Here is a 12,612-nt window from a genome sequence, read left to right on the forward strand (position 1 = left end):
GCTCCATTCAGCTTTCCTTCAACCCTGACCTCACAGTCCCTGCTGCTTAAAAACACCCCCACAGCATGATGCTGCCACCACCATGCTTCACTATTGGGATGGTATTGGGCAGGTGAAGAGCGGTGCCTGGTTTCTTCCAGATGTACCATTTGGAATTGAGGACAAATAGTTCAATCTTGGTTTTATCAGACCAGAGAATATTGTTCCTCACAGTCTGAGTGTCCTTCAGGTGCTTTTTTGCAAACTCCAAGCAGGCTTTCATGTGTTTTGCACTGAGGAGAGGCTTCCATCTAGCCACTCTGCCATAAAGGCCAGATCAGTGGAGGGCTGCATTGATGGTTGTCCTTCTAGAACTTTGACTGAGCTCCAGAGATTCTGTGTGGAGATGGGACAGAGTGACCATCAGGTCACCTCTCTTACTAAGGCCCTTCTCCCCTGATTGCTCAGTTTGGCCAGGTGACCAGCTCTTGGCTTCTTCCATTTGAGAATTATGGAGGCCACTATGCTCTTGGGAACCTTAAGTGCAGCAGAAATTGTAGCCTTCCCCAGATCTGTTCCTTGCAATAATCCTGTCTCTGAGCTCTACAGTCAGTTTCGTTGACTTCATGGCTTTTGCTCTGATACAGTATGCATTGTCAGCTGTGAGGCCTTCTATAGAGAGGAGTGTGCCTTTCCAAATCATGTCCAATCAATTTAATTTACCACAGGTGGACTCCAATCAAGGTGTAGAAACATCTCAGCCACGATCAAGAGAAATAAGAGGCACCTGAGCTAAACCTTCAAGTGTTGTTGCAAAGGGTCTGAATACTTATGTCAATGTGATATTTCAGTTTTTCCTTTTTCATATATTTGCAAACATTTCTATAATTCTATTTTCACTTTGTCATTATGGGGTACTGAGTGTAGATTAACGAGAAAAAAATAATTTAAAAACAATGTATTCTGAACGCACTGTATATGTATGTATGGGTGTGCGTGTTTACTTTTTACAATTGACACTTTATTTTTAGGGACAGGATTTAGGCTTTCAAACTTCTGGGTTTTTTTTCTTCATTTTCCTTGTATTTGTAAACCTGCCACATTGCATGAAATGAACTGGTAGTCTTAAATAAAATAGTGTTAAAAACAGCAACACAAACCCTATGATGAAGGGCCTTTTGCATGATAGGCAATAGTTTCCTTAACCATTTTCTCTCTTCAAATCACAGGTACTTTAAATGATCACGTTTATTTTATGGTGTTTTAGATATTTTACATAATTTGCCATTTTTGAAATGTCAGTTTTAAACTCCTAATGTCATGCTTTTGAATGTTGTAAAATTCCATGTTTCAAATATATGTAGCAACCTCCTCCCTTTTTTTTTTATTTGCTATGGTTGGCGCAAAGATTTATTGTGGTTTTACTGTATTGTATTGTGGTTTGCTTTTTTTCCAAGTTCAAATTTTTTTTTAATACAAGATATTGCCTAAAGCACAGCTAAGGAGGTGTTGATGTGAAAATAGTTTTGAAGCATTGTTCTTGATTATACATTGAATGTTTGTTTTGCTGCACAGGTAATCTCCTTATTGCATAGAGATAAAAATTGTCCTTTTACTGTCTCTTGATCAGTTCAACAGACACTGCCTCCTTACAGCCCACCACCCCCTAAGCAAGGTATACTCCTCAATTGTGCCCCTTTTGCCACCTCCCTGTTCCGTCTAAGCTATTGCTTCTTTGGCTGGGCACACACCTTACAACCATTGCAAGACTTTTGTCTTGCGATGGTTTTAAGGTAATTAAAAAAAAAAAAACTACGATCTGCCTATCTTGGACAGGCAGATCGTACTTGCGATGATCGCGAGCCCGCCCCGCTGAGGGGCGGGCTTCCGATGACCTCAATGCTGAACGGGCAGTGTGCGCTTGCGCACACCGGCCCGTGCGGCTTTTATCTTGCGAACATGCCACAAACCAGCCGAACATCGTACGATGTGCGACCTTATAGTAGTAGAGGTCGCACGGCTGCCACAAACCTTACGATAATCGTACGATCGCGGGATTTCCTGCGATTATCGTAAGGTGTGTGGGCACCTTTGGCTTCAACAGAGCAGGGATTCCGTGTAGAGGTGAGCATGTGACTCCAACTCAGGCCTGTGTGTCTTAGTGTCTTTTAGTTACTGTGGTGTGCCACTTTAATTACTGAACCATCTTTGATTCCGTAGTGCCCCAAATACTCATTCATACATATTGCTTATTATTAAGGTAAAGTCACTGTGGCTGAACAGCTAGTCACAAACTTGTAATTGTTACATAGTTTGCTGTAGAGTAGGGGCAAGTATGCAGCTAGAAGGTCACCTGTGCAGCAACATCCTAAAAAAAAGGGTGTACCAATAGAATAATCTCGATATTCCTCATAGCCTGTGTAGACAGGCTTTGGTTACAAAATGATGACATTTTTATTTGAACACACGGTTTGGGCTGCAATTGATCTGCTTTTGTCTGCAACACAAATGGATCTCCATAGGACCTGCTGCATCTAAAGAAATACAATGCAAAACTGGCCAAATGCAACCTCCCAGTAGTCATCCACACTGCAAAATGAAAGTAGACCTTGTGTAATAATGTAAGTTCTGCATATGTTGCAGGTCCCCACTCCAATGAATAAAAAAATGCACATGCAAAAAAGAAAAGATGCACGCCAACTTCTGGCTATCTTCCTGTCCGTGTCACAGGGCTTTACTGCAGAAACCAGGATAAACTTAGGATCATAACTCTACAAAAGATGCTCTGGCGTTTTGGGGCCCATTCTCATGAAGCTTGGGATTATCTGCTTTTCCAGGATCCTGCAACAGGACCCAGTCATGTCACAAGTTCACGGCAAGGTAAGTATTTTTAAATTTTGGTTTTTAAATGTTCTATGTATAGCTGTCTCTTTGCATTTTTTATTCAGGGATTGGGGGCTGCAACATGAAACATTAAAATCAATTAGATTGATTTGAAAACTGCTTCAAATGCAAGTCAGATGCAGAGAAACTAAGCCTGCTATACAATTCTGTGCAAGCCTACAACCTTACCTAAAGTTCAAGTGTCTAACCTAGCACCTTTTACCTATCTCCATGACTAAAGTAGTGGGACATGTGGCTCAATTCACAAAGCTTTAACAAAAGTATAAGGGTCGTTATAGCCTTGTGACTTTAATTTTCAAATCTCATTGGTGAAAATAACTCACCTTTTTGAAAATAAAGATCTTGGAGTGTTATCTTTGTGGACTGAGCCAATGGTGCCTGTGAAAACAGCTATGGGAAAACTCACCTCTACTTTTGTTTTAGCAGCCATTTAATATTTTCCTACTGTGAGATAGAAATGAAATCCCAGCTGGTGACAGGGTATTAGGAAATATAAGGGTTAAAAGTAATTTCCCTTGGGACTAGTTAAAAATAACATTGGCAATATTTTAATATGAACTATATGGAGATTTTTACGTTTGTGTAAAGTTCTTCTTTAACCACTTCAAAATAAAATGGATTTTTATGTCCATAATACATTTGTCCAAGTGACTATATAAGCATATTCCTTCATTCACACAAATAGATATTTTAACTGAGTCTAAAGTTCATTTTTGCCTTCCTTAGGCACTTTACACAGAAAAATGACTTTGTGAATCTGTCATGGAAGATGCATGTTGACTGCCACTTATTCTAAAAATGCCAAATGTCTAACTCCCATGCTGATTCTTTGGCTTCCTTGCATTCACTCATTGTCCCAAAATTAGTATGCAGGAACGAACTTATGATGTTTCTCTGACTTTCTTGATCTGCATGCTGGTTCTGGGTTCTTGATCTGCATGCTGGTTCTGGGTTGGTGATACATTCAATAGAAAAGCATGTCCCCTGCCAGCATGTTGCAGAGAAGGAACCTTGCTCTCTGCGTAGAAGCAGTGGTATCTATGCTGAGGTCCAACATGCCCACTACTAAGTCAGAGCTAGAACTCTCCAATCAGCAGGGAATAAGAGCTTCCCTGATTGCCTGACTCAGCGTCTAAAAGTCTTATCTTCCCCTGCTGGGAGATCATCCACCCCAGGGCCTTATTATCAGGTAGACTATGTAGAAGAGCTGGAAAGAGCTTCGACAACACTATCTCACATCTCCAAAACTGGTAATTGTTATCTGTTCTAAATAATTACTTAGTTGTTCATCTGAGTATGCACTTTTAGAGGCATATACAGTGGGGCAAAAAAGTATTTAGTCGGCCGCCAATTGTGCAAGTTCTCCCACTTAAAAAGATGAGAGAGGCCTGTAATTGGCATCATAGGTAGACCTCAACTATGAGAGACAAAATGAGAAAACAAATCCAGACAAATCACATTGGCTGATTTGGAACCAATGTATTTGTAAATTATGGAACTTAAAATCAATAGAATGTATCTACTATATTAGTGGTAGAAGAGATTAGTATTCCCATTTAGTTTTCTATTGCCGCTCTCTTATGCAGATGGCTGCCAAGTCCATGTTATAGTTGCTAATACTTATTGCTAATAACTTGTTTTTGTTTCACTAGATCCTGTGCCACTTCCCAATATTTCAAATAAATAATACAAGAATTTTTCATCTCTCTCGATTTTACTTGTACCACCAGATTACTCTCATTCCTTTTGTATTTGCTTTAACAACTGACATTTATTTTGCAAGTAGTCCGACTACCAATGGGTAAGCTGTAGAGTTATTTCACCCCAAAAAATAATGCATGAATAGAAGAGAACTCTGGAAACAAACTTAACCAATAAGGATTTCATCTTCAAGGAAAATAGGGATTTAATCTTCAAGGAAAATAAGTACGGTATCTCTATTAGTTTTCCATTGTATTACCATTGGAGAATGCTTACAAATTCCCCCAACCATATATTAAATCTTCTGACTTAGTGGCAGGGCCGTAGCTACCATGAGATAAGTGAGGCACTCGCCTCAGGTGCAGCTCAGAGGGGGCACAGCCATGGCTGGCCTAGCTGCGCCCCTTGCCCCTGTTGCCATGGCGAGCACTGGGCGCCAGGCAGCCAACACAGCCAAGGCTCGGCAGGGAGAAAATGGGGCAGCACAGGTTCCAGCTACTCGTTGGATCCCTGCTCCTCTCCCCACCTGTATGGACAGAGGCAGAAGGGATCCGATAGGAAATGGAGCGCTGCAGGTGGGGGTGAGGCACGGAGGAGGGAGCTGTCACTTCAGGATGGCTGATCACTCCAATCTTTGTAAACAACTGGGGAAACAGTACTATGTGTCCCCAGTTATAAATGAACAGGAAGTGCTGCACATCACTTCCTGTTCATTCATGAATTTCTGAATGAGTAGTAGCACTCACTATAGAGGCTTCTATCCATTCATAACTGGTCTATATTCATTTAGAACAGAAGCAGCAGAAAAAGAGATTAAGGACTCTGGGGGGAATTTATCAAAACAGTAGCAGACAGAAACTGGAGCAGTTGCCCAGGGCAACCAATCAGCTTCTCTCTTCAATTTGTTCAGTTAAGAGTTGAAAATGAAATAGAGAAGCTGATTGGTTGCCATGCACAGCTGCTTCAGATTTTGTCTGCTGTAGTCTTGAAATAGAAAAATAAATTGAGGACACCGAGAGGGGAATTTATCAAAAGTGAAATGTCAGGGGTCTGTTAGACCCCTGATATTTCCCTGTACACATATTAGACGTGTGCATAGACTCAATTTGTTTTGGACGAAATTAATGGAAACTGAAAATGTTTTCATTCGTTTTGTCAAACGAAGCACATTTTATGCCATTTTGGATTTGGCCACTAGCGCATTCTGTGCATGTGTGCCCCCATCCTGGAGGCAGGGCGCATGATGTCACATGAAACCACATGTATGTTGGGGGACACAATTTTCTGTTCTTGCCTCGAGCGCAAAAGGAGCTAGCTACGGCTCTGCTTAATGGTATAATATTAGGAGAGCCAACTGCTAAATCTATCTTTAAAAAAATGTATGTATTTTAAAGAAACAAGCAAATTTTTTTCCCCCTTTAGGCCTTATTCACACAGCTTGCAGTTGGCCCGATGATAGCTGGCCCGATGATAGATAAATAATAGATGTTAGATGATGGATAGTTAATAGATATAAAGATGATATTTAGATGATAGATCGATAACAGAAAGAAATTATAGATTAGATGATAGATAGATAGATATATAGATGAGATAGATAGATATATAGATGATATATAGTTAATCAATGTTTATCTATCTATCATCTATCTATCCACTATATATGATCGATGGTTGATATATAGATATGTAAATGATGGCTAGATGATATATAGATGATAGATATACACTGAGTGGCCAGATTATTATGACCAGCTGATGTTTGTAGGCAAATTATCTATAATTAGCTCTAATTTCGCGCTGAAGTTGCTAGAGGGCCAGACCATTATAAATAGGGAAGCAGGTTGTTTACCACGACACTAGAAGTGATTTTTTTTTCTGAAGATATGGGTAAACAACGCGATTTTAACAGCCTTTGAACGTGGGATGATTGTTGGCGCTCGGAGCCATAGAGCGAGTATCAGCAAAACAGCAAAAAATTCGTTAAATGTTCAAGAGCAGCTGTTGTTAAAATTTCCACTCACCTCATAGTTCTAGCCGACCTGTGACAATGAGACTGTCACAAGGTAGATAGATAATTGATAGTTGTTTGATAGATGTAAGATAGATTATCGATATGATAGAGAGATACATCATCGCTGATTATATAGATATACAGTATCTCACAGAAGAGAGTACACCCCTCACATTTTTGTAAATTTTTTATTATATCAGTTTATGTGACGACACTGAAGAAATTACACTTTGCTACAATGTAAAGTAGTGAGTGTACAGCTTGTATATCTGTGTACATTTACTGTCCCCTCAAAATAACTCACAGCCATTAATGTCTAAACCGCTGGCAACAAAAGTGAGTACACCCCTAAGTGAAAATGTCCACATTGGGCCCAAAGTGTCTATTTTGTGTGGCCACCATTATTTTTCAGCACTGCCTTAACCCTCTTGGGCATGGAGTTCACCAGAGCTTCACAGGTTGCCACTGGAGTCCTCCTCAAAGACGACATCACGGAGCTGGTGGATGTTGGAGACCTTGCGCTCCTCCACCTTCCGTTTGAGGATGCCCCACAGGTGCTCAATAGGGTTTAGGTCTGGAGCCATGCTTGACCAGTCCATCACCTTTACCCTCGGCTTCTTTAGCAAGGCAGTGGTCGTCTTGGAGGTGTGTTTGGGGTCGTTATGTTGGAATACTGCCCTGCGGCCCAGTCTCCGAAGGGATGGGGATCATGCTCTGCTTCAGTATATTATAGTACATGTTGGCATTCATGGTTCCCTCAATGAACTGTAGCTCCCCAGTGCCGGCAGCACTCATGCAGCCCCAGACCATGACACTCCCACCACCATGCTTGACTGTGGGCAAGACACACTTGTCTTGTACTCCTCACCTGGTTGCCGCCACACACGCTTGACACCATCTGAACCAAATAAGTTTATCTTGGTCTCATCAGATCACAGGACATGGTTCCAGTAATCCATGTAATTAGTCTGCTTGTCTTCAGCAAACTGTTTGCGGGCTTTCTTGTGCATCATCTTTAGAAGAGGCTTCTTTCTGGGACGACAGCCATGCAGACCAATTTGATGCAGTGTGCGGCGTATGGTCTGAGCACTGACAGACGTATGAGTGCTGCCGGCATTGCTGCAGAGGTTGAAGGGGTCAGCCTATTTGCCAAAGAAAACCTCTGGATATGATGCTGAGCATGTGCACTCAACTTCTTTGGTCGACCATGGCGAGGCCTGTTCTGGGTGGAATCTGTCCTGTTAAACCGCTGTATGGTCTTGGCCACCGTGCTGCAGCTCAGTTTCAGGGTCTTGACAATTTTATAGCCTAGGCCAGGGCTCAACATTTCCACTCGCCTGCTCTCCTTTTTGCGAGTGGAAATGTAGTGCAGGCGAGTGGAAATTCCTGTCAGGCTTGCGGTCGCAGATCGCGTACCTGACTAGTGGGAGCAACTGCTCCTGCTGGTCTGTCTCCCTTCCTTTCGGCCGGAGCTCTTCACTGAGCTTCGGGTTGAAAACGGAGTGATTAGTAATGTCTGCAGACATTACTAATCACACCAGATCACCAGGGATCTGCCTGCTTGCCTCCTCCCTTCAGAAAGACAAGCGGGTGAGGGGGGCTTCCTTGTATTATGTTACATTGTGGGGGCAGGGAACAAGGGGAGGGGATTATGTTAAAACAGGGGGGTGTATTTTATATGTGGGGGGGCACGGAACAGGGGGGGTGTATTTTATATATGGGGGCAGGGAGCTTTTTATGGTAATATTGTTCAAGATGTTAATATTTATTCTTGTAACTTTCTTCTGCATAAAACATGTAACAGTCTCACTGATAAGATTATTTAAGAGGGTGTGTTTAGGGGCAGAGTTAAGGCTGCGGGAGGGTAGGGGTTAGGTGGGCAACTGGTGGCAAGTAACTCTTAAGGCCTGGCTAGTAGCTCAGGACTTGAAATTTTGACCCCTGGCCTAGGCCATCTTTATGTAGAGCAACAATTCTTTTTTGTCAGATCCTCAGAGTTCTTTGCCATGAGGTGCCATGTTCAACTTCCAGTGACCAGTATGAGAGTGAGAGCGATAACACCAAATTTAACACACATGCTCCCCATTCACACCTGAGACCTTGTAACACTAACGAGTCACATGACACCGGAGATGGAAAATGGCTAATTGGGCCCAATTTGGACATTTTCACTTAGGGGTGTACTCACTTTTGTTGCCACCGGTTTAGACATTAATGGCTGTGTGTTGAGTTATTTTTAAGGGGACAGCAAATGTACACTGCTACAATGTAAAGTAGTGAGTGTTCAGCTTGTATATCAAAGTGTAATTTCTTCTGTGTCGTCACATGAAATTATATAATAAAATAATTACAAAAATGTGAGGGGTGTATTCACTTCAGTGAGATACTGTATATAATAGATAGATATAAAGATGATATATAGTTGATAAATATATATATATAAATGATAAATAAATTATAGATAGATTATATATAGTTGATAGATACATACATGATAGATAGATAGCTATATAGATGATAGATATATTGATCAGGGCTCAAGATTTCAGGCCCTGAGCGACTAGACAGGCCTTAAGAGTTACTCGCAACAAGTTGCCCCACCTAACTCCTACCCTGCCCCGGCCTTAACTTCGCCAGTTCAGCGGTGTGACACAGAGTACATAGATCAGTAGCAACACAGAGTGCAGAGGTCAGTGGTGCAATGCCGAGTACAAATGTCAGCAGTGCAGAGGTCAGTAATGTAACGCACAGAGCTCAGTGGTGTAAGGCAGAAAGAACAGGGACTTACAGTGCACATAGCTGATCTGATTTACGTGCCATTTTCCTCTCCTGCCCTTTTCCTCTTCCTCTCCCGATTTATGTTCACAGCTGAAGCCTCCCTTCAGGTCCTGCAAAAACTTCGAGCTGGCCAATAGCATCTGCAGTTTAACCTCCCAGCCTATTGCAGATGAAGTGGGTGAAGGAAGCTGTAGGTGGCAGGAGTGAAGGGAAGACAGCCAAATTATTTTCTTCCTCATCCGCTCTGTAGCTGCAGCGGTCGAGGAGAACAATCAATCAGTTAGGCTGTCTTCCCTTCACTCCATGCAGAGAAGAGAGAACTCAAGAGAGCGATCACCACTGCAGAAGCAGCGATAGTTTCACCCCCGTCCTGTCGACGGCACACCCCCCTCAATGAATTTCCACTCGCCCACACGCAATTATCACAAGCTAATTACGAGGGGGCGACTGGAAGTTTTGAGCACTGATATAGATGATCAATAAATGATCATATATTGTTAATAGATAGATGTTATATAGATGATAGATAATAGATACATAATAGAAATAGATGATAAATACATTACATATAGATGATAGTTGATTGATATATACAGTTGTGTGAAAAAGTGTTGGCCCCCTTCCTGATTTTTCATTGTTTTGCACGTTTGTCACACTTTAATGTTTCAGATCATCAAACAAATTTAAATATTAGTCAAAGATAACACAAGTAAACACAACATGCAGTTTTTAAAGGAAGGTTTTTATTAAGGGAAAACAAAATCCAAACCCACATGGCCCTGTGTGAAAAAGTGTTTGCCCCTAAACCTAATAACTGGTTGGGCCACCCTTAGCAGCAAGAACGGCAATCAAGCGTTTGCGATAACTTGCAATGAGTCTGTTAGAGCGCTGTGCAGGAATTTTGGTCCACTCATCTTTGCAGAATTGTTGTAATTCAACCACATTGGAAGGTTTTCGAGCATGAACTGCCTTTTTAAGGTTATGCCACAGCATCTCAATAGGATTCAGGTCAGGACTTTGAAGAAAAACAAAATGAAGACTTTGTAGTGGCCTAGTCAGCCATTCAGAGGTGGACTTGCTGGTGTGTTTTGGATCATTGCAAAACAATGAAATCAGGAAGGGGGCCAACACTTATTCACACAACTGTAGATGATATTTAGATGATAGAGTGATAAAAGATAGATGCTAGATAGATTATAGACAGATATTAGATCGATGATGGATATGTAGATAGATCAGGGGCGCCCACAATTTTTCGTTCGGAGATCTACTTTTCAAATGACAAGCTCAATGAGATCTACCAACGAAAAAACGCCTGCATTCAGGGGTGCATTGAAGTCAATGGCACCGCAGCGACGCCCCTCACCCACAGTGGGATCGCCCGCACCCGGAACGCAGGCACATTAGTGCCTGCGTTCCAGTCCAGTGCGATCTGCAAAAATGCTGGACCGGAATGCAGGCAGGCGATCGCACTGTGGGCATGGCTGCGGTGTCATTGACTTCAATACAACCCCACGCCCCCTCCTGCCCCTGAAAACAGGGAGTAGGCCGGCTTGCATTCCAGTGCATTCTAGAGGCGCCGGCGTCCTGTCCTCCCGTGGGGCTTGTGTGGCCGACACTGCACACGGGGAGAGGTGTCCTGCCTCTTTCCGTCTGCGGCGTCTAACACATTCAGCCGCCAGCCACACGAGCACCGTGGGAGCATAGCCGTAACTAGCTCCTTTTGCGCCTTAGACAAGAAAAAAAAACGTGCCCACCCCCAACAGGCGTGTGACATCACCCAGCACCCTGCCTCCAGGATTTTTATTTTTTTACAATTTTTACAATTTATTTTAACTGCCGCTTGGCCACGCAGACAGGGGGGCTCAGCTTCTCCTGGATCTCCGCTGCTTTCCCAGGCAGAGGCAGCGGGGGATCTTGGAGAAGTGGGGAAAGCACTTCAGCCGCGAGGGGGGGGGGCATTCGGACGGAGCCGCTGTCACAGCAGCATGTGCGGTGCGGTGAGGAGAGAGAGAGAGCCACCGGCTGTCAGATCCAGGCCGAACGGCTCTCTCTCTCTCCTTACCACTCGGCGTGCTGCTGTGATAGAGGCTCCGCCCCCCACAACGCTTTGTTTACTTCTCGGATCCCCGCTGCATACAGATGGGGGAGGGCAGCGGGTATCCAGAGAAGCCCCACGGTGGAAGGGGAGGACATTGCGATCTACCAGGAATCGCTTTGCGATCGACTGGTAGATCGGGATCGACCTAATGGGCACTCCTGATATAGATGATAATTGGATAATAGAAATATAGATATCAAATAGATGATATATTGATGATAAATATACAGATGATATATAAATGATGGATAGATCATATATAGATGACAGATAGATAGCTTATAGATAGATAGTTGATAGATATTTAGATGAAAGATAGATAGATTGATAAATAGATAGATGTAAGAAAGATTATGGATATATAATATATAGATGATACATAGATAGATGATAGGTATATAGATGGTAGATAGATAGCTGATAGATGAAAGATAGATAATAGATGATAAATATAAAGATGATAGATTGATTATATATAGTTGATAGATGTATAGATAAATGATTTAATGATGATAGATCGATTAATAGATACATGACAGATATATATATACATGATAGTTAGATATATAGATGATATATAGATAATAGAGGAAAGGAGGAAAGATATATAGATGACATGTAAATGATAGATGATATATAGTTGATAGATAGATAATAGATACGTGATAGATATATAGATGATATATAAATGATATACAGATGATAGCATCTATCTATCATCATAAATGATATACAGATGATAGCATCTATCTATCATCATAAATGATATACAGATGATAGCATCTATCTATCATCAATCTGTCAACTATCAATTATCTATTAGATTATAGATATATATCTATCATCTAATATTGTATCTATCTATTATCTATCTAACATCTATATTTTATCAATCTATCATCTAAATATCTTCTATATATCTATCAACATATAGAAGATATTTAGATGATAGATTGATAAAATATAGATCTAACAAAGAGTATAGATAGATAATAGATGATACATAGATATCTTATATCTATATATAGAAGATATTGAGATGATAGATTGATAAAATATAGATGTAACAAAGAGTATAGATAGATAGATAATAGATGATACATAGATATCTTATATCTATATATACTATATATCT

General features: G+C 41.5%; 1 long non-coding RNA gene across 1 annotated transcript in view; it reads right to left on the minus strand.

The window, feature by feature from the left end:
* Positions 1–60: 60 nt before the first annotated feature.
* The window catches only part of LOC108792976, an 18,260-nt gene continuing 5,708 nt past the window's right edge, over positions 61–12,612 (minus strand). Inside the window, exons 2-3 of the long non-coding RNA XR_001941619.1 lie at positions 2,123–2,128; positions 61–71 (exon numbers count right to left, since the gene is read on the minus strand). This is a non-coding gene — a long non-coding RNA (uncharacterized LOC108792976). The remainder of the gene's footprint in view (positions 72–2,122; positions 2,129–12,612) is intronic.

Source organism: Nanorana parkeri, unplaced genomic scaffold, assembly GCF_000935625.1.
Source record: "Nanorana parkeri isolate BGI_ZX_2015 unplaced genomic scaffold, ASM93562v1 scaffold706, whole genome shotgun sequence".
In the NCBI taxonomy this organism is placed as follows: Eukaryota; Metazoa; Chordata; class Amphibia; order Anura; family Dicroglossidae; genus Nanorana; species Nanorana parkeri.